The sequence below is a fragment of the Sander lucioperca genome, chromosome 4, assembly GCF_008315115.2.
Source record: "Sander lucioperca isolate FBNREF2018 chromosome 4, SLUC_FBN_1.2, whole genome shotgun sequence".
In the NCBI taxonomy this organism is placed as follows: Eukaryota; Metazoa; Chordata; class Actinopteri; order Perciformes; family Percidae; genus Sander; species Sander lucioperca.
Window position 1 is genome coordinate 15,850,184 of NC_050176.1, and position 23,083 is coordinate 15,873,266.

At 39.5% G+C, this 23,083-nt stretch overlaps 1 protein-coding gene across 1 annotated transcript in view; it reads left to right on the forward strand.

Moving 5' to 3' along the window:
- Positions 1-23,083, forward strand: part of LOC116042697 — a 96,635-nt gene that overhangs the window by 39,032 nt on the left and 34,520 nt on the right. The window lies entirely within an intron of this gene.

Below are 23,083 nucleotides of genomic sequence, written 5' to 3' on the forward strand. Positions count from 1 at the left end.
AAAAACATCCCGTTGTTTTAACGGAAAAAAACCTGGCAGCTGTGGTTGCCAGAATAATTTTGTAAAAAATACAGTAGAAATGTAAATAATGTTACAGAACAACTTGTACATTTTACAGTTTAAAACAATTATTTACAAAAATATTTTTTCTGCTGAATTAGCACAATCATGCTGCTACTGAACAAACATTTTCAGTAGGATTTACATGCAGTTGCTGCTTAATTTACATTAAATCCCATTAAATTTAAATGAATAAATACCCTACAATAACATTCTTTAGCTGTAAAATGTACAAGTTCTGTGAAGTTATTTACAACTGTATTGTGTTTTTTTTTTTTACAAAATTATCCTGGCAACCACAGCTGCCAGGTTTTTTCCTTCCATAAAACCAATGCATTTGACTGAATTCTTTTGCAAATTTTACTCAGAATTTAGTACATAATGTAGTGTTTTTGTATGAAAGCAACATCTAAGAACTGTAATTGAATTTTCTTTCTATTATAACTTAAAAGGCACAAAATCATGTTCTGTGACTCCATTACAGGTAGAATGAACACTTAATCTGAGGTGATTCATTAAATCGGCACTGCCTTCTTATAGACGTTTGACTTTTACCAGAAAACATAAAACACTGTTTTAAAAACAAAGCTAGATATACCTTACCAATTGAAATATTTAAAAAAAGAAATACAATAACTTGACTTTTGAAGATTTTGTGGTTCTGGTACAGGTTTAGGATCAATTCAAGTTGTCTCAGACTGCACCTTTAATCTTCGTGTTTTCCTTGTCCTTCAAGACAATCCTCTCTCGCCCTACCGCCAACAGTCTTTCCGGGAGTCCGAATGCCCGACCTCACATTACCCTCTCTCTTTATCCTTCTTCAGATTCCTCCTTCTGCAACGATGTATGTGCCGTTATCAGTGCACCTGGTCCAGGCCTCCGGTTCCCACCGCAATTCGCGCAGATCCATCACTAGACCATTGTTCTCTCTGCATATCTGGCCAGTTAATTTTAATACGGTGTTAATGAATTTACTGGGCGCTTCTCCAATCCAGCTGCACCCCCCACAAGTCTTATCACTATCACTCCCAGGCCTTTAGACAGAGAGAAAGCAAGGTCAAGGTGGCTTGAGACTCTCTTACTAATTTTCTACCAAATATATTCTTCACTTTCCAATAATTTATTGGCCTCAGAGCAAATATCAAAAACCTTAATTTCTCAACATACATATTTGTAATACAGTATGTAATTTATAAACAGAATAGAGAGCTTGCGACAGATTAGTGACTATCTTACTAGAACTAAAAGAGTAAAGATGGACTTTACTCCTTTTTTATGAATATATAAAAGGTATGGGGAAATACAACAGCAATGAAACTATTGCAGTGTAACAATTGCATACAAACACTTTTGTGTGAAACCTTCACTTGCAAACGCGTAAAGAGCTGGGCAGATAATGAGCTGAAACAAAGTTTTAAACAGTGGGTGATGCACATCATCACATTAGGGCTTTGACTCCGAACTTCGTTATTCGAATATAATTCGAATATTTAAAAAAAATAATGATATTTGAACGAATATTAGGCAGCCCTTACGCCGCCTTCACACTGGCAGTTGAAATCAGCTCCGTAATACGCAATACGCCCCCAGCGGACGTCGTACTACACTGTGGAAAAGGTTCGGAAGCGACTCACAAAAATGGCGAGAGACTAGAACAACTGATAAGTGTCTGAATGTACGATTCTCTATGACCTCTCTTATACAGATATAAATAGAGAGGCTGCTGCGTAGAGAAAAGTTGCCCAGGACGTTGACATGTCACGTCGGTTAAATATGATATAGCGGTATAATGTCAATAGTTCGATGTCTGTTGCTAGCTAACTAATTAGCATTAGCAGGTTTGTTTATCAGTACCATGGCAACGCTGGAATTGTCAGATAGGAACCGTCTGTAGCCTTTCGCAAGAGTTCAATATTTTGAACGCATCCGGATGACCAACTGACACGATTTTTTTCGCACCGCACTCGTTCGGACCATAGACTGTATATATTAGTGGACAGCGCATCCGGTTCAGCAAAATGCGGCAAATGCGGAAGTGCCTTAAACCTGCATTCTATCTGAATTCCAGCAGGGGCGACACGTGCGGTTGCAAAAAGGAGGTCCGTTTCTATAGAAGTCTATGGCGAAATGACCCACTTCTCACTTGATTTATTACCTCAGTAAACATTTCAATTAAGAGTTTATATTCTCAATCGCTAGTTTTAAGTCTTCTGCAACACAGAATGATGTTCATTTTTTGAATTATGGTCTCGTTGATTTTAAAATCGGCGATAAAGCGGGGGATGTTTTAGGGCGTGGCTATGATGTGATTGACAGTTGGCGGCCTGTCAATCATGACAGAGGTTTAGCAAAGCTTATCCATGGCATGTAAGCTTCACTTTAGGGGTTGACCAGCTTTCGTCTTCGTGACTGTGACAGTTGGTCGCCTAATAATGTCTTGTTCAACGTTCGGTTGTACGACAAGACACTCAAAGGAGTCGGCAGTTCAGTTTTTCCGGTAAGTAACGTTACATTTTGTTTTAATACCGTTTTTCGTTAGCCAACGTTAGCATCCCAATGAATATCAGTTAGCTAGCTAGATTGCACCTTGCTAACCAAGCTAGCGGGCTAACTAATAACGTTATGCAGACCAAACCGTATAAACGGATTAAAATTTATATATTTAACGTTACAGTCGTATTCAGTAGGTATGCACAACGGTCTCGCCGGTAATCTGTTTTTAACCATATGTGATGTTAATGCTAATCGATGCGCATGTAATGGTAATGTTAGCTTAAAGTCAAAGCCTGATATAGCTAACGTTATAGTGCAAATTCATATAAATCCTATTCGTACGGGATTAGAATCATTTTGGGACCGCGTGTGATTTAGAAAGTACCCCCTCGCATCTGAGTTTTGTGTGGGGCATTCGCACGGGACAAGCGGAGATGCTTTTACTTGAATATACTGAAATATATGTACCCCGCCTGAGAGTTGGGCAACGTTACCCGGAGGCGCCCGAAGGACAGGCACAGACACCCACACAGCATCACCGTCACCCTCACCTCGGACAAAGCCGCGCTGGAGCGCGTCGACGGACGGGGCAGTAGGCCAGAATATCCGTTTTTGCAATAAAATGTCGCACATTAAAAAATATATATATTATTGTAAAGTTACATAAGTGTTCTATCTTGAAAAATCTTCAGTTCTGCAGCCAAATGTATTGTATAAAGCACCAGGTTCAATATTCTTTTCTCAAAATTCTAAATACATTATTTCAGACTGTTAATGTACCTAACAAGCATGCTGCAGGAGTTATTAACCACTGTTGCTGATGCTGTTACACTGAGGTCTTTCTTCCACTTACTGTAGTTGTGTCTGCTAATCTATTTGAAGACCTTCTGTCAGCACATTAGTCTGTTTTAAGATGAGTCACATACATGTTACAATCTATATTTACAAATTCTGTTTATTACTAAAATGTACATATCACTAAAAAAGTGTTGCGTACAATACACATTGTCTAAGATAAATTTGACATGTAGGAGTATGTTTACTTAATACTGCATGTCCTCAACTGAAGCATGCCTTCATGTACAAGCTCATATATTAATATAATTCATTGTGATCTACCATCTCTTAACTACATGTTTGTCTTTACAAAGGTATCCACACTGAAAACTGAATGACCAGAGCCAGAGGGAAGACCTGGTGTATAGAGCAGCGTATTTGGTGCCATTCATCTTGTTGTGGAAAACAGATTGCATTGACCACATCCAAAGTTCTCAAATGTGTTCTGATTATAACGATGCCAGAAAATCATTTTCGGTTCAGCTTCTTCTGCTGAAAGGACAGACCAACTTTTAGCACTTAAGCAGTCATTGGTATTTAGAGGTTTAAAATGTGAGTCCTGTAATAGATGTGTCCTCTTGTGTTACTGTTAGGCCTGCTGCTCCTAGGTAGCTTCTCTGTCTCTCCTCCCTCCCTCTCTCTGTCTGTCTCTCCTCCCTCCCTCTCTCTGTCTGTCTCTCCTCTCTCCCTCTCTCTGTCTGTCTCTTATTGCAGGAGTGGAGTCTAGAGGGTGGGAGTCTGGGTTCCAGCTGCCTCTCATCTACCACAATCAACCAACAATTTGTGATAATACTTTTGTTATAATGAATTTGCAATAACCTTACACAGATTAAACAGCACCTAGTGCATTTTCAATTACCTACTAAACACTTGACTATGTATGTCAAAATAAATATGTCTATAAATTAATCTAAAAGGATTTTGGTGAAGTGTTTTCATGGTGATTAAAATTGACAAGTACATAAAGACACACAAGAAAAGCACAAACTACATTTCCCTGATCCTTCTTTGTCAACATTCAAGTATGGTAACATTTGAGAAATCATATTTTTGTTGATTAAAGCCAAAATAGACACTTTTAATCAATTACAAATTCTATCAAATTACCAATGTCTTCTTGTATGACTACAATATTGTGTATGTTCCTATAGTTGCTTCAGAAAAACAAATGTAGCTTTAGAAAGACCTTTATTTCACATTGAAATGGGCATTAACTACAAAAACTACATAAACCACAAACAACACTGGCAATATTTTTAAGATTATGTTAGGGTTAGGGGTTAAATTGATGAATTAAATAATGTAGTTCACCTTTTACAATCCGGTGTACATTCCACACATAAAACACTGCTGTGGATCAAGGTAAGACATGTCTGCATATGAAAAAAAAGGGTAGTTGAATCACTAGTGTCACATTGTTAATTACAGTAGAAATGGTTGACATTACAAACCACAATATAAAAATATAGCTTAACATATAAAGCTTAAAACACTTGTGCAGCACTCTGTTCAGTCAAGTCCAAATGCCTGGGTAAAGAAATAAAAGCTGCCTTTACAATTAAAGTGAGCATAGTTTGACAGTCTGTTGGTTGTCTGTAATGCACAGTGGAAAAAGAAAAAAAACCCTGCGAGCCTTGTCCATCTTCCCCGGATTGTTAACAGCCCTCCACCTGCATCTCTGGGTGATGCCAGAGAAGATGGACTTACTTCTGAGGTATTGGGTGGGTGTACATGCCATCGTGGCTCTCCACACTCCTATTTCTGAAAAAAAGAGTCATCAATTTCCATTTGAGCCCCTCATAGTTAAATATATATGCACACTAGCATGTAACTGTACTTCATTAATTATCGGGGGAGAATACAGATGAATCAACAACAGTCTATTGTTCTTTAGTGTAACTTTAATTTAGTTAAATGAGCTTATTTCTGATAACGTTAGCTCTTAAAAGCATGTAAAGGCTAATTGTGCCAACCATAGACTGATGGAGCAAACAGTAGCAAGACATTATCAGTGCATTATGGTTATTACAGTTAACCAAACGTTCTAAGAAACTTGGTTATACATCTGCTAATACTTAGTGTTAGATAATGATAAGCATTAACAATCCCCGTTTTGCATTTCGCTGACACTACGTTTAAATTAGGACAACGTAAACTTCGATTTGCAGAAAATTAACGTTAGCATGTTTTACCAGTGGCTAGCTAACGTTACAGACAATTTACATGGTAACTTCAGATACATTTACTTTACAATGTGACTCATCTTATATGTAATATAACTATTGGACAAAGATATATTTAAAACCTAGCGAAGCTATATCTTACCTCGAATTATGTATGCTAGCTTTCAGCAGCAGTTGCGTCCAGATTGCCAGTGAACGTGTGTAAGGTAACGTAGAGTGTAAGCAGCGTTGCCAACTCCAAAAAAAAAAACAGTCAGACACCGCCCAATAGTCTATGGCTCCTCCCTCACTCCGCCCTCTCGTCTAAAAACGTCACATCCGCAACCAGGATGGCTGCGCCCATAAACGCAAACTCGACGACGGATAACTGATCTCCACAAACCAATGGGTGACGTCACACATGCTCTGTCCATTAATATATACAGTCTATGGTTCGGACCCAGTTCGCACCCATTCGCATGCAGTCTGCGAATCTCCATAGGAAATGAATGACTTCCGGCCGTTTCGAAGCCGTATCGGAGCTGATTTCAACTGCCAGTGTGAAGGCGGTGTTAATATTCGAACCTGTTATGGGCATTGTTTTTTGTAAATGTGTTTGCTTGTACACGTTGTTTTAAATTCAGATTCCGAGGCTTTTTCACGCATTTCAAAATGTAACTACACGTCGCGGTGACACACGTCGCTCGGCCGTGGCTTGGTAGCGTTGCATTTCCCCCCCGACTCATTTCCTGGTTCTCAATCTACATAAACAATGTGAAATCAAGGAGAGGGTGAACTTTTCCTGCCAGAGATGTCTCACCATAGTCAGAAAGAACAGGGGAGACACTTTGTTCCTCTCGCTATGACTCTAGAGTTGCTACTCACTCTGAAGCTACCAGTAATCACCGTCACACTCTCACTCTAACACGCACTTCCCACACACACGCCGGCTCGACACAAACACCAGCGCACAAGTATAAACATCAGACCACTTACGTAGGCTACGGTGAAAGCTCCAAACTTCCTGTCAAAGCATACTGTTTGTGTTTAATCCAGGGTCTGACTTTTAATTAATAAAAAACAGTCGTGGCAGTGTGTTTTTCTTCTGAAAACATCATTGCCTGCCTATTGACATTGACTGCCCTCTGGTGGACAGAACATATACAACTTAAGTTTGATACCAATATAGTTCTTACAGAAGGCATTTAATGGTCAAAATATTATTAATAAATATTTGAATATTAATATTAATAAACAAACGAACTTCGAATATGATTTTGGGGCAAAAGTCAAAGCCCTACATCACATGCCACAAGTCTTACTGTATTTAGTCCACGTTCAAACATTGCGCCACATCAGAAAGTTCCTGAATCAAGTTAAGGACTCAAGTGAAGATGTGATGTTAGAGGAAATACAAGAGCAATAAAACTAACAATTGCATGCAAACAATTTTGTGTGAAACTTTGACTTGCCTGACAGACTTGAAGAACTGGGTAAATGAGCTGAAATTGTGACTGATGCACAACCTCACATGCCACAAGTCTCTTAGTTTAGTCCATATTCAGGCGTCACGCCACTCATGATCGGAGAGTTCCTGAATCAAGGTAAGGACTCTTGGGTTCACGTGAAGACGGGATGTCCGTGTCTTTTCCACTTTAGTGCCATTTTCTGGGTTGATGCAGAAAAAAAACCTTGGGAAATAGAAGAAAAAAAATGTCAGCATCAACAAAATAGTTTAATTAATAAATCAATTATGTAGAATAGAGCCATACAATTCACACCAATGCATCAGGTGACCCCACTACTTCTAATTGGCTCAGATCATAATCATTTGATTTCACCTATGGCCCCAGTCCGATTTGGCCCCCCAGGAGCACCAGCGGCAGTCAAGACTCGCCTTGGCTGGACACTGCAAGGCCCAACAAGGAAGACAGAACCTGTCCCTTCTGTTTCCAAGTGCTACCATATCTCTATTACCTCTAACGCAAATGATTTGTACCAAAATGTGGAACGGCTCTGGCAATTGGATGCAGTCCCCCATCGCAATGAAAGGGCTGCCACACGGTCCAAACTGGATAACCAAGCCGTTAACTTGCTCGAGGCAGCCACAGAGAGGATCTTGGTGGATGGAGTCCATCGCTATGCCACACCTCTCCTAAGAATACCAAATATGCCTCTCCTAAATGCTCCTCCACAGGCGGTGATGGCCAGGCTGCGTGCCATTGAATCAAAGTTGGGAAAGGATCCAAAAAAGGCGGCAGCCTATAACTCTGAGATGTCTAAACTGGAACAGGCACGTCATGTGACAAGACTTACAGCAGAGTATGTGGAAGGCTCCCGAGAGGCATGGTATATACCCCATCATATGGTAACCCATAATGCAAAGAATCGTCTCGTCTTTGACTGTTCGTTTGAGTACAAAGGCCAAAACCTGAATAAGACCTTACTACCTGGACCTACATTGGGGCCTTCCCTCCTGGGAGTTTTACTCCGCTTTCGAGAGCAATCTGTTGCCATCAGTGGTGACATAAAGAGCATGTTTCATCAGGTTCGGCTTTTGCCCCAAGATAAGCCCCTCCTACTTTTCCTCTGGCGAAATATGAAAGTTGATTCACCCCCAACCATCTACCAATGGCAGGTCCTGCCCTTTGGGACTACCTGTAGCCCTTGCTGCGCTACCTTTGCCCTCCAAAGGCATGTTGAAAGTCATACTCAGCCAACTGCCTTCAAAGCTTCCCCACAGTTGCCATGGCTCAACAGACTCTTGATCAGCTGAGGTCTATCCTGTCATCTGGAGGGTTTAACATTCGACAGTGGGCTAGTAATGACCCAATGGTCATTAGTCACTTACCCTCAGATGCAACAGCGAGTTTTGGCTGTCCAAAGACACTACACCCCCAACAGAATGCACTCTTGGGCTTCAATGGAACTGCCAAACAGATTGCCTAGGCTACAGAGGTCAGGCAACAGAATCATCCACCACAACAATGCAGTACATTTATCATGTCCTTGCTAGCCTTTATGACCCTGTGGGGTATCTTATCCCTTACACCACCAGAGCAAAGGTCCTGATTCAGCGGCTGTGGGACAAGAGACGGGAATGGGATGACCCCCTGTTGCCCTCTGATTTACTCTCTGCATGGAATGCCTGGAAGGCCGAATTGTCAATTTTACCGACAGTGACTATGCCTCGTCTAACAGCCTCCCCTCCCCCTCTAAACAAGACCTCCATATATTCTGTGATGCATCGGAATCAGCCTATGGAGCAGTTGCGTATCTTCGCTCAGAGGATGAAGCGGAACAAGTCCAAGTTTCCTTCTTGCTTGCCCGATCTTCCGTGGCACCAAAGAGACAGCAGTCGATTCCTAGACTAGAGCTCTGTGTAGCTCTAGTAGGTGCTCGCCTTTGTGACCTCCTCAGAACAGAACTGACTATTCCTATTCGACTTACCATCCTGTGGTCAGACTCTACCACAGTCCTTGCTTGGCTGCAAGCAGACTCATGCCTCTTTAAAGTTTTCGTTGGTACCAGAGTGTCCGAAATACAAGAACTTACCAACTGCCAAGACTGGAGGTATGTCAATTCAGTCAACAACCCAGCTGATGACCTCACCAGGGGCAAACCACTGGTAGAGATTCAGCAGCTAAACCGGTGGAGCCAAGGCCCTCAATTCCTTTATCATCCTTCTGACACCTGGCCCCAAATCCCTGAGAGCTCCAAGAAGGATGTAGATCATCACCAGCTTGAAATTAAGCCTTCCTTTTGTGGCGAAGTTGCCACTACACAATCTGTCCCAGATTTCAGCTCTTACAAAACTTACCAAGCCCTCCTCGATGCCTCAGTCCTGTTAACACATTCTCTAGATACCAATGTAACCCCTCCATCAGTTGATTACCTTCAGGTGGAAATGAAAATTTTGAGTCAGGCGCAGATGGATAGCTTCGGAGAAGATTTTGCTCATCTTAAGGCTCAGAGACCCCTACTGTCAACCAGTCGACCTACTCACTCTTTCACCAGAAGTCTGCCCCGACACAGGCCTCATTCGTGTTGGAGGCAGACTTCGGTGGAGTGAACAGGAACCGGATGCTACTCACCCCATCGTCCTTGATCCTAAACACCCAGTGTCTAAGCTGCTCATTCAGGAGTATGATGAAAGGTTGAAACACCCTGGTCCTGAAAGAGTTTTTGCGGAGCTCCGAAGGCGGTTCTGGATTTTGAGAGGGAGAGAGGCAATACGGAAGTACCAACGTGGTTGTGTTCAGTGCCAATGGTGGCGGGCAAAGCCAGTGGTTCCCAGGATGGCAGATCTCCCAGTAGCACGTCTCCGGCTTCACAAGCCTGCCTTCTATTCAACAGGAATGGATTGTTTTGGACCGTATAATGTAAAGCTTGGACATCGGACTGAGAAGCGATGGGCCATTATATTTAAGTGTTTGACAACTCGCTGTGTGCACCTGGACCTCCTTTGTAGTCTTGACACAGATTCTTTCCTCATGGCCCTCCATCGTTTCACTGCCCGCAGGGGCACTCCCTTTGAACTATGGTCTGACCAGGGCACCAATTTCAAGGGAGGAGAGAGGGAACTTAGAGGAACTTAGTCCATCCTTCCTTAGTCCATCCTTCCAAATTCAACTGGAGAAACAAAGGATTCGATTTCGTTTTAACCCCACATTTCGGAGGAACCTGGGAACGGGAAATTCGTTCTGTCAAACAAGCCCTGCAAAGCTCCCTTGGTGCTCAACTGGTCACGGCAGAAGTCCTGCTCACTCTGTTGCTACAGGTTGAAAATATCCTCAACTCCAAACCTCTTGGCCACGTTTCCTCGGATATTGCAGACCCCGACCCTGTGACCCCAAATCTTCTTTTGATGGGGCGGCGGGACTCCTCTCTGCCTCCAGTGTTGGGCAAGTTACTTCCAAAATGTAATACATTATAGATTACTAGTTACTGTCATTTGAGAGTAATTAGTTATATTACAATATTACTGTCTCTGAATTGTAATGCGTTACACTACTTTTGCATTACTTTTGAGTTACTTTTACCAAAATAACAGGGGAAGTTTGATTTGGCAGCTAGCTTGTGAATCCACTTTAATACATCATAGATTATTCATAGTTTGTATAATTAATATAAATATGCAAAGTAACTAAAGCTATAAAAAATAGATAAGTAAAACGTATAATAGGCAATTAGGAGAAAATGAAAATACTCAATTAAAAGTACGGCATTGTTGTAAAATGTTTGTTTATAGCACTTGAATAAGAAATTCATGTTGTTTAGTTTAAAACACTCTAAAGGAAATGTTCAATTATAGTGTGATTAAAACTCACTATTTACATTATTTACAGTACTTGATTTACAGCTGATTTGTGAAAAGGTTGCCTACACAACCTTATTTAACAGTAATTTAGTTTTACTGTGAACCGTCACAGGAAGTGCTTTTTATTTTGAAGTAAGCTACACGGAAGTTGTCTGTTGTGTAGCCTACTCTTGCTAGCTTACTGAGATGCAACCTTCTTATATACAGTCTATGGATGCAACATGTCCGTCAGGCTCAAGTTGTTCACTTTGTTGTTTGTAAAACTGCAACATATTGAACAGTAAATGGTCACAGTAAAAGACAAGCGCTTTTGGTCGTCATTCGAAGCCATTCCACTACAGGCATAGTTACTCTCTACGGCTGATAAAATGCAATGATATTTACGTGTAGCAAGCCTCATCATTAATTCCCGACATGTTTATATCTGTCAGCCGCTGACGTACCGTCACCTGTTGGGATATACATGCTGTCCGTACCGTCTCTGGTTCTGGCTCTGACCACGGGAACAGAAACAGGACAGCTCACTTCAACGCAGTGTATAACTCCTGAAAATAATATCCATCTCGCAAATGTATCTGTCTCTGCAGTCATCTCAACCATCGAATACAGCGACAGGAAAATAATACGGCTTTTTTTTTTTCCTGTGAAGAAATGTGTCGCGGTGTTGGTGAATTCTTAAAAAAAACGCACCACTAAATGTTGCGTTAAAATGCGTTGTAACTCGCGTTACTGAGACTGTAACGAGTATAATATTACCGAAATTTAATTAGTAATGCGTTATATTACTGCGTTACAGCAAAAAGGAATACATTACTGTAATTGCGTTACTTTTGTAACGCGTTACTCCCAACACTGTCTGCCTCTGGTCTCTTATCCAAGTTCTGAACTCCTCAGTCGCCGGCAGTGGCGTCATAGCCAAGTGTTGACTGATCACTTCTGGTCTCATTTTATCAAACGCTATCTACCCCACCTCCAAGGCAGACAGAAGTGGCAAATCCATAAGGGGGAGATGCATGTTGATACAGTTGTTATGATCATGGATCCCCAACTTCCAAGGGCTCTATGGCCTGTTGGTCGCATTATGAAGGTGCTGCCAAGTAAGGATGGTCATGTCAGGACGGCTGAAGTAGCGGTAGGAAGCAAGTCCTATGTCCGTCCAGTTTCCCGGCTGGTGAAGCTTCCTGCAATACCTGATGAACCCCCAGATCACTCCTCATAGTATGACTCTTGGGAGTGCAAATCCCTATAGGATTTGGGGGCGGCTGTAGAATAGAGCCATACTATTCATTGGCCCACTTTCATGGCATTGACTCAATCATTCTCACCTGACTTCATTCATTCCCAATCATGGTCCAAAGTCACCTGACTTCACTTACTACTAATCATGGCCTACTCTATAAGTACCACCCATTTCCTTTGTCCTGGCTGTCAGCAACATGAGGCAGCAACATGAGGCAGCATGTGAGGGCTCTCTGTCCTTACAACTCTGATGCAAATCCTATGGTCGTGCGTAAAAAAAAACAACCACATAACCGTCAAGCCTCATCATCTGCTTTCGCCCCTAATGTGTGCAGAGTAAATAAATGGCTTAAACGGAAACACCTGTTGTCCTTCATGCATTCTTACTGATGTACCATGGCGATGCTCAACCCAATCCAAAGATAGAATTCTACAAATTACTTAAATCACTTTCTTTTTATTCAGGCTATACTGTTGGATAAAGCAATCCAAAAAGACCCACCTCTCCAGAAACTCCAGGGTTGAAGCCAACTCTGATGGATAATGGATGTTGAAGCAATAATAGCTCCCAAACATCAGGCACAGGGCAGAAATGAAGGAGGGGATGTTGTTGTGCACAATGTTTCGATCCACACTCAGCATGAACTGTCTCGAAGAATAGCAGGATCGTCCTAGAAAGAAAAAAAACAAAACAAGATTTGTCTTCTTAAACATTTCACAAAACAACAAGCATATACTTTTTTAAATTTCCAAGCTAAGTGAGACTGCTTGCCATCAGAACAAAATTACTTAATGTACAGGCTTAGGGGAAAGAAATATAAACACATACAGGAGTAACAGCATAGAAGTTAAGCAATGTACTGCTGTGGATGGGGAAAGCAAAAAATTCAAATAAAAAATAAAAATCTGTTTTAGTGTTTGCGCTATTTGAATATTTTCACCACTTAACTCGCTGTCACAGTCCTTTCTAACAGGAAACAGAAGCATGCATATCGGGTTAAGTTGGCTTTGGAAAGATTAAACACTTCAGTTTACCGTCAAAACACTGTCTGACAATGAGGTAAAGCTGTGAATATTTTCTAAATATAGTGTTCACATGATACGGGGCTATAATACATTTTGTTGTTGCACCCGTCCACAACACTGCATTGCTTAGCTTCAGTGCTGGTACTCCTGTCTACTTCTCTGAATTTTGGGTGAGCTGACCGCCCTCTACTGTAGGTAAATACACTCATATATTCCCAATTCAACAATAACTTAAAAAAAAAAGCATTGTACAACATGAATGTTTCAAAAAAAAGACTGAAAGAAAGGGAAGAATGAAAGCAAGCAATTCATTTTTACTTACCACAAACAACAACAATGGTTGGAGTCAAGTGAACTTGGTCCATCTGTATTTCCCCAGCCAGGCATGTGTCCTCCACATAGCAGAACATCACGTCTTCCTTCTCATCAAAGTCAGACAGCAGAAGCAGCACCATCTCTTTGACGTCTTCAGAGCAACCAGTCAGCTCTCCCCTCATCACTTTAAACTTTGTTACAGCCTGTAGGAACTTTTTGTTCTTGTTCATACAAAACAGTATTCATGTAGTTCAGGAGCCGTTTCCCCTTTAGATCCACATTCCGTGTGAAGGTTTCTTTAAGCTCAACTCCGTGGACTGCCATGCCAAGTTCATCAAACCAAAAGGGTCACTCTTCAAGGAGGTATTTTATATTCTTTCCCTGGTTGACTTGTTTTACGCTGTGTGTAGAAAGTCAACTTCATCAGACGTTTGACCTCCTCTGGATTTGCATCACTTTGCTGAGACATCATCTTCAGTTTTTCAGTCGTCTCCTGCTGGCTCTAGAGGGTCTCTCCACGGGGCACGCCACTTACTGCACCCATAGGTGTCCTGGATTGTTGCTCTTTGCTCTGGAGAGATTTCTTCGGTGTCAGACTCATCAGAGCAATGCTTTTGTTTTCTTATTTTTGGGGTTGTACATCGCTTCACATTCTCTATCCTATTTTGCAATTGCTTGACTAAAGAATGATAGCCGGGCCCAATCACATCTTCCTCTATAACATCCTGCAGAGATTGTGGATATTTTGCCACCATCTTTTTGGCAACGTCAGTAGAGTTTCTTTAAATGCAAGAATTCTTCTGCAACATCTCACGAACCACAATCCGGACCATCTCCCTTCTCATTTGTGGACTTGGTCGTTTTCCACTCTCCAATGACTGCATCAATTCCTCTGGGAACTTCTTCCACGGGATCATAAAGGTGCCCACCCAGTCTATATCAGGGCTTTGGCAGCTATTGGAAGAGGTTGAGGATGAGCTACTGGGTGAAAGAGACTGCAAGGTTGAGGAATGTCCTGGACAGGCACAGACAGATGAGCTGCTGGTTTCAGGAGTCTGGCCATAGAATATATATATATATATATAAAGGGCACTAATGTGTGGTCTTAGAGTGCCATCTAGTGGCCAATAGATGTTACTGCACAATGAAACCTACAGTGTATTCTTTACTACATTGGAATTTATTGATTTCCATTACTATCCAGTATTATTTGGTTGTTTGCACAGCAACTATTTATTGCATATAATTATGTATATTGCAGAGTGAGTTGTTGCTTATTGATCTTTAATCTGTATATATGTGTATTCATTATGTACAGGTTATATTTACATATTCTGTATTTCCTTATTTTACAGAAAACCACACCCACACACAAACACATCCTATCGAAGCAACAAGCACTGTATTCACCTGCTGGAACTGGATGTCAATAAAACTGTTCAGCGACTCTCTTACAGGAGTACATAGCCAGCTCAGGGTAGCGCCAGCGAATAACGTACACGGACTTCACAGGTTCAAAAGTGAATATGTAAACTATTTATTTTTCTTAATGAAATACTTTAAGTACAGGGCCACATCATAAGATAAGACACCCTCAAATATGTCATGGCCTAAACAAGGTGGGAGACCAGGCTGGCAAACATGAAAAGATTTCAGAGCATTGAAAACAGAGTTTACCTTTATGCCTTTGTTGTGCTGACTGTCTGCAGCTTGTAGATCACCAACAGCAGAATCATAACTGTCAGGGCTGTGCTGTGGACCACAGACATTTGGATTATCACTATAAAACTCATCTAGCGTGATTTCACAGTATCTGCAAAAATATTGAGAACGATTGAAGTTTTCAGTAAACCCACCAATACAGTACAGAGTCCCTTTGACAGTTTCACCACCTACAGTTACCCCATTTTCCTCTAAATCTTTAAAATCCAACAACAAGTCTGAGAAAACCTTAGCACTTCCAAACTGTTTTAGGTCATTCTCTCCACACAATAGGACAAGGAACATGTGATCTGTGTTGGACTGCACATGAGCAGGTAGATTAGCCACAGAAAGATATACTGCAACAACATTGTATTTCTTCTTGGCAGAGCCAAGTGGATTTACTACTTCAAAAGCATCCTGGTAAAGGATAAGCTTCAGGCATCCTGGAACTGGCTGGACTTAAAGTTTTTTCCATCACTTACGTTACCAAAATCATCTGGGTTAGAGTCTGTTTCACAAGACTGTTGTGACACTGAATTCTTCCATAATTCAGAATCCAATAAGTTATTCACAGTTTGTTTCACGGGTATGTAGTAGGCAAACCTTTCTGTTATATGTTCATCATTTACTAATGTTACTTTTTTAGGCTCTATGTATTTGAACATCTTTTTGAACGTCTCAGCTCTTGAATATGTTGTTCTCGGTGGTCCCTTATGATAGGAAGAGAACAGATCTGAATCCTTCACACAATCACAGATTTTAGCAATAGCATCAACTGTTAGACACATATTATCTTTTAAAAGTGAACGCAGTTTACTCAAAGTGTAATCATGTCCCAACTCATGCACATTTTGCATCTCTTCATCAATTGTCTGTATTGTTGAAGCTGGGAGAAGAAGCTGCCCTTACAATTTCAGGTAGAATAAACATACATTCATAAGAAAGTTATCACTGAAATTCTGTGGTAATTCAGTGCTTTCATTTGTTGTTGTATCAGTTGAGCACTGGCCAGCATCTTCACATGCAGCAACAGCAGCATCAGACTGAGAAGCAGTTTCTCTGTACATGTCACTTATGCTGTCACTTATGCTGTCTACTGAACATGCCCTATGTTTTCTGGACATATGAGCAGTAAATGATGACTTCACAGTGAAAGTATTTTTACAGCCAGTGACTCACTGGACATGCAACAGATCGCCCCTCCACTATATGCTCCTTTAAGTGGGAGAGAAGTTCCTTCACCTTGTGAAATTGGCGCTCACACAGTGCAACAGCACATTTTAAATCTGTAACGACTCTAACGTAACAGAGGGCTCAGGTATGGAACGCCAAAAAGCTCACATTACGTCACTTTCCTACCTGTTCTGAACGGTCAGGACGTCGTTTTTTACGTCGTCTAATGACAAAACGCCGTAAAAAGCGCCGTGGAATGCTCATCTAACGCTGCTTTTAATGTGACTCAGTACACGTAACATAACGCGTCAAAAGACACGTAGTATATATGATAATGAGTTCCACCCTGTCTTTTCCAAAGCCAGTACATTTGGACTGTTATCACCCAATCAGTAAAGAACAACAACAGACCACATTAATCCAACACAGCACAAGTATGAACAAAGCTCGGTGGATTTGGGAGAGTTCTTTTTTTTGTACAGTCTATTTTTCTATTAGTTTGGCAATCGGTAAACTAAAATTGTAGGCAGATAAACTGTATTGTGTTTTCATTGAATAGGTTATCATTTGTGGAAGGTTTGCTGCAGATATAATTAACTAAAGGCCACTGATATTGTCCTAACTCGCTCTTGGTAAAATAAGTGCACCAACCTCCAATAATTAAAACCACGGACTTTCATCTTGCAAAATGAATGAGCTAGTTTTGATTGATATCGCTGCATTGTAGCTACATATTAAGTAAATAACGTCTGTGTTTCCCCCTACTTTTATTGACATAATAGAACCAATAGAACCATCCAGTTGATTTGAAGAGCCACAATCCAAACATAATGCAATATATCCACTAGGGGTCACTCACCCACTAGAAATTTTTTTAACAGGCTTTAAAGACTTAAAGTGTATACATCCGTACCAACAATGTATTGATGTAACAAGTCCACCAACATGCTTAGGCCTACTTCCTACATTATTAGGTAAAAGGAGATGTAGGTAAGAGTACAAGTAAGTGGCCTAATGATAATAAAGTAAATAGTGAAATTATAGGCTTTCAACTGGGAGTAGCCTATATTGGTGTGTGCAACTGACTGTTCAGCAAATGCACAACTTGTGTGTAAGCTTTCATTCTGCAGGTCTTGGTTTCGATGCAGCAGCACAGACGATTGGACCACTGAAGGCAGAACAGCAAATGTGTTCCTACATGATGCTGCTTGAAACCTGGTCTGGTAGAACTTCTCCACGAAGAGCATATCTGATTATGTTTTCAGCCACCTTCATGACATTGTGGATAGACTTCCTGGCCTGTGGAAAGCTGGGTTTCCATCCACTTTCATCATTTTAAGCACATATTTTAAAATGTTACTAAAAGAAATGTTAGTCTGTGCTTATTCCCATCTGCTCTCACTCTCCTAATCAAGGATGGAGTTGTGAACAGCTGCAGGTTCAAAACTTGCCACCTAAAATGACAAGGACTCTGGTGCATCTCATAAAATTATAATATAGTGGAAAAGTTTATTTATTTATTTATTTTTTTCAAAAAGTGAAACTTTCATATATATTCTAAATTCATTACACATAAAAGGCCTTTTTTGTTTTAGTCTTGATGATTACGGCGTACAGCTCATGGAAATGAAAAATCCGTATCTCAAAATATTAGAATATTATGACAAAGAATGTATAATACAGAAATGTGGACGTGAGAAGAATCAATCATCAAGATTTAAAAAAAAAAGAAGCCTGAAATGATAAACTTTATGTGATGAATCTAGAATATATGAAAGTTTCACTTTTTGAATAAAGTTACAGAAATAAACTTTTCCACGATACTATAATTTTATGAAATGCACCTGTATCGCTACACAATGGCTTCATTTAAGAGCTCAAGTAAAGTTGTTGGTTTAAAATTAAAAGTTAACAAAAGAACATATCTTAACCCCAGCTGTCCATAAATGGTACAAGGGATGTTTCCACCAACAAACTGTTATCACTTGGACTTTTAAAAGACCAATCAGCAGCCTATAAGCTGCTACATTTTAAACTTTTGAAGAGTTGAGACTGGGTGTAGGGTATTATCAGGCTATAGCATTAAACAATTAAAGGAAGTGAAACACATATTCTTTGAAATTCATTTAGGTGGTTTTCTGTTCATTAAATCCCACAACTAAAGCAGGTTGTTAGAGAATGTTATATATTGTTTGTTGGTTGTTAGAGAGAATATATATATATTATATATATATATAAGTCAGAAACTTTAATATATTCTAGGCAGGCTGGGGGAACGCATATTAATGTTAAAAAAAACTCATAAAGTGAAATTTTCATGCCATGGGACCTTTAAGTAGCCTTTTGACTCTTGAGCAATGACAAGCAGCCACGGCATAATCATGGGGATGCAGAGTGGAGGCAGAGGGAACTGCCATATGATGAAGATAACTGAGAAGCCACTGAGGAAAACACTGCAAAAACATGCTTATAACCAAGTCATGTTCAACCTAAAGAGTTATTGTTCTATAGCCTAAACATTACCGTTCTGCTGAGATTTTATTGTTAGGCATGGTCGATTTACTGTCAAATGGTAGTATCATCACATTCCCCCCATCAATCACTGATTTTATTTATTTCGTTGGACAAGTATTTCTTGTATTTCTGCTCTTTCGACACAAAAAACAAAGATTTTTGGAATACAACTAGATCCCTAATTGACTGCTTGAAGTAATTTGACACTTAAGTGCAGCTTTAAAAAATATTAAACACATAAGTTGGTGTACATTTGTTCAATATTCTTTCAAACATAATATATATGCTGTAAGAATAACACAATCTGAATGTTTTATAATAAAGTTGGTCTCTGACTAAAGTTCCTGGTGTTCTTTTCACATTTTACTTTACAGTAAGAATGTTAACCTTTAAACTGAATGAATCACTATCTAATACTGATTTCATTTGTATATCTCCTGTGACCAACAAACCAGTTTAACTTGATCTCTTTGTGTGTGCATGACATTGCATGTTTGTGTGTGTGTGTGTGTGTGTGTGTGTGTGTGTGTGTGTGTGTGTGTGTGTGTGTGTGTGTGAGTGTGTGTGTTTGTGTGTGTGTGTGTGTGTGTGTGTGTGTGTGTGTGTGTGTGTGTGTGTGTGTGTGTGTGTGTGTGTGTGCATGCACATACTGTAAATATAAAAAACTCAGAGTAGCTTGTGTCTACAATTTGTTTACAGTCCACATTTTGATTTCACAATGACTTCTTGCTCATTCTTTGCTTTTTTATTTCTTACTTTGGCCATTTAACCCAATTGGAAGACCTTGAAATAAATATTGGGATATATTAATGAAATTTAGCATCTTTACAGTAATGTAACTTTTATGTTAATTATCTAATTGCACAGCAGTAAGTTAAGCACCACAGATATAAAGTCTAAATTGCTTTGATTGTATATCCAAAAATGAATACCAGGCTGGTGTAACCTGCTGAACATGAAAAATATGTAACTTTATACTTTGTGACTGTGTCTGTCCCTCTCTCACACACACATACACACACACACACACACACACACACACACACACATACACACACACGAACAAACCAATTGCAGTACAGAAGAGCCAAGCTTATCCAGCCCATTTGTGCAGCATGGAGTCAATCATCATTACCTGTGACATCGTCACAAGAAAACACATCCTTCTGCAGTATACCAGTGCACCTGTGTCTCAGGTGTCAATAGAGAGAGAGAGCGTTAAACACCAGCACTTTACAGCACCTGAAGGACTCCAGCTACAGACAAGATTTGGTAAGAGATTTGGCTTTGATTTCATGTCATTATGTCATTTTATTTCCTATTCCTTAAGTCTGTTTCTGACACCTAAAGGATCCTATTATCAATCTTATCTCTATGTGTACTTAGATGGATCTGTTCCTATTGAATAATTTGTTTTCTAAGAGAAACTAGAGATCAATAGGGCTTTGCTATAGTCATTGTGTATACTAGCATGTCATACAATGATAGATAAATACAGACAGTGTTTAAAATCAGTGACCTAATCACTTAAAGTACCAGAATCTGGTCCTTTTTGTTGTGTAAGTGTGTGCCTCTGGCAACAACAATATACCGTTTGGGGATTTGAGCGGAGGGAATAATAAGTTCTGCCTCATTAAACTGGGTTAGGGTGTGCTAAAACCTGTATGTGTGTAGTAGTAATTCTCCTTCTTGTTCTCTTAAAAAGTGTAGTGTACATTATTACGTGAGCATGGGAGGAACGCCAGTTTCTCTCCCGTAACTCTAGAGTATATGTCTCATATACAATCTTGAAACCACCAAAAGGACAACAGTCTCTGTCCTCAGACAGGAGACATTTGAGCCAACTGAAACTGCCCCTCCTGACGCTGTCTCCTGTCCATTTGTATGGAAAGTATGACTCTGATGAGTGACTCATGATAGGGCAGTTTGATCTTCTGTCTCTCAGCTGAAATCCCTCAGACTAATGTCATAAACTACAATCTATAATCTAAAATATTTATTTCTCACATGCGTCTGATAAAAATGTGACTTTCTTAATAACCTAAGAATAATCAATTCTGATGACTTGGCTTGTAACTGCAATTGATGACATAAATGAAGTTCTCAGTGAGGAAAATAAAGGGGAGTAACATTCAGACCTTTTTAAAAAGTATAAATAGCAACACCATAATGTCAACATAGATAGATAGCCTTAATCTTTATGTAGATTCCTTTCAGAGTGTTAAATTATTATACAAATTATATTATTGTGGAGTAAATTTGAGCTATTTTAGTGTTTGATCATAGTTTTTAGGATGGCCATGTATGTTGCATGTTTTTTTAATTTTGTTTTATTATTATTAAATTATTTCTTCAGAACAAACAAGAACCACAAACAATCATCCCACAACATCCACAACAGACTGACAAGCACAGACAGACAAAAAAAGTACCACCATGTAAATATAAATATAAAGAAAGCATAAAATGCCGTGCTTATATTAATAATATTATGGAAGAAAAAAGAAAGAGAAAAAAGGCAGTGTTGGATATCCATATTAGAATAGGCACAGGTAGGCATCAAGTGACATATAGACATTGTTATAGTAGTCCAGGAATGGTTGCCATACTTGGAATTGATGAACCGATCCCTTCAAGGTATACCTGAGCTTTCCCAGTTTCAAGTGATGAATTTTGTTTTAGAAACAAAAATGTAAACTTTTTTATTCATTACATGAAATCATACAGTATAATGTAGTGAAATTATATCTCTGCATTTAACCAGTGGGTAGCCAAATGCAGTAAAGTAGAAGTTTAAGAAATATTTGAGCAAAGCGTACACAAAGCTGTACTTGGCTATAGTACTTCCCTTAGTTTTTGTTATTATTGCCAAATTATGTCACCACATGGAAATAAATCTAGGACTTTTTTGTGTTATTCTTATAGTAAACTAAAAGTGACCATCTAGGGAAAAAAACTGTTTTCATTCATCACAAGAAAATTAACATTCATGATAATCTTCTAAATCAATACATGTGTAATCCAACATTTAAATTAAAAGTGTTTTGACTGTTAACTTCTATTGAGGGATTATGTAACCTCATTTTATTTAATTGTGTGTGTGTGTGTGTGTGTGTGTGTGTGTGTGTGTGTGTGTGTGTGTGTGTGTGTGTGTGTGTGTGTGTCATTGTAACTTACTTATTACTAGTTAGTTACAATGGTTACATTTGGCTCAGACACAGCAGCCAAAGGGTGGCAGCTAGTGTGCATTATTCCATGTTATATGACCGATTCAGGACTATAAAATGCATTACATGGTTACACTTCTTTAGTGGCATTTCAAAAAGCTAACATATTTATACAGACGCATACAAAATCAATTTACTACATTTGTGCCAAGTGCTGAGCTAAACAACCTCCCTCTGGTTTATCTCTCATGACCTAACAAAGTTTCTCAGCCACCTACACTGCCTGATTTACTGTATACGCTTGTGCAATCACACATAAACGTACAAACCCAGCTAGATTTTTTTTGTTCCAAGAACGTTCTGAGACTACTAATGTTGTCATGCACTGTTCTCGTGATTTTTTTAGCGGGAAGTTTTCTTTTCGTTCCCAGAATTCTTTTTTTTTTTTTAAAGGTAACTGTTCGACACAAAATTCCTGGGCAACTGATCACTGTGGTCACTAGGATGACTTTTATAATGTACCTAACTATTGGATTAACACATGAAAAAGGTTGATATTCAAAAGTCTTTCAACAGAATTACTTTTTTATTTATATACATTAGGCTATATTTGTGTGTGTGTGTGTGTGTGTGTGTGTGTGTGTGTGTGTGTGTGTGTGTGTGTGTGTGTGTGTGTGTGTGTGTGTGTGTGTGTGAAAATATTAAACATGGTAACCTGCAAAAAATATCATAGTTACTCTAATATCAACATACTGCTGCTGCAAGTGAAGCTAAATAACTGATGAATTTAAATGGATTATATTAAGCCAACAATGTTACAAATTAAACAATACAACTCTCTGATACATATAAACAAACATAAAAATGTAAATCACACCTGTGCCTATATCAATATTGTACACAGTAGTCTGCTAAAAATGTGTACAAACATTTTACAGAATATATTTTTAGAGCAGGATCATGCCCTTGTTGTCTTTACTTTCATTGATGGATGTGAATGGTGTAGAGTTTCAGCATTCTTTCCACTTTGTACTGCTAAGTTAAAGATTACTATGCTATTGAGCACAGACTAT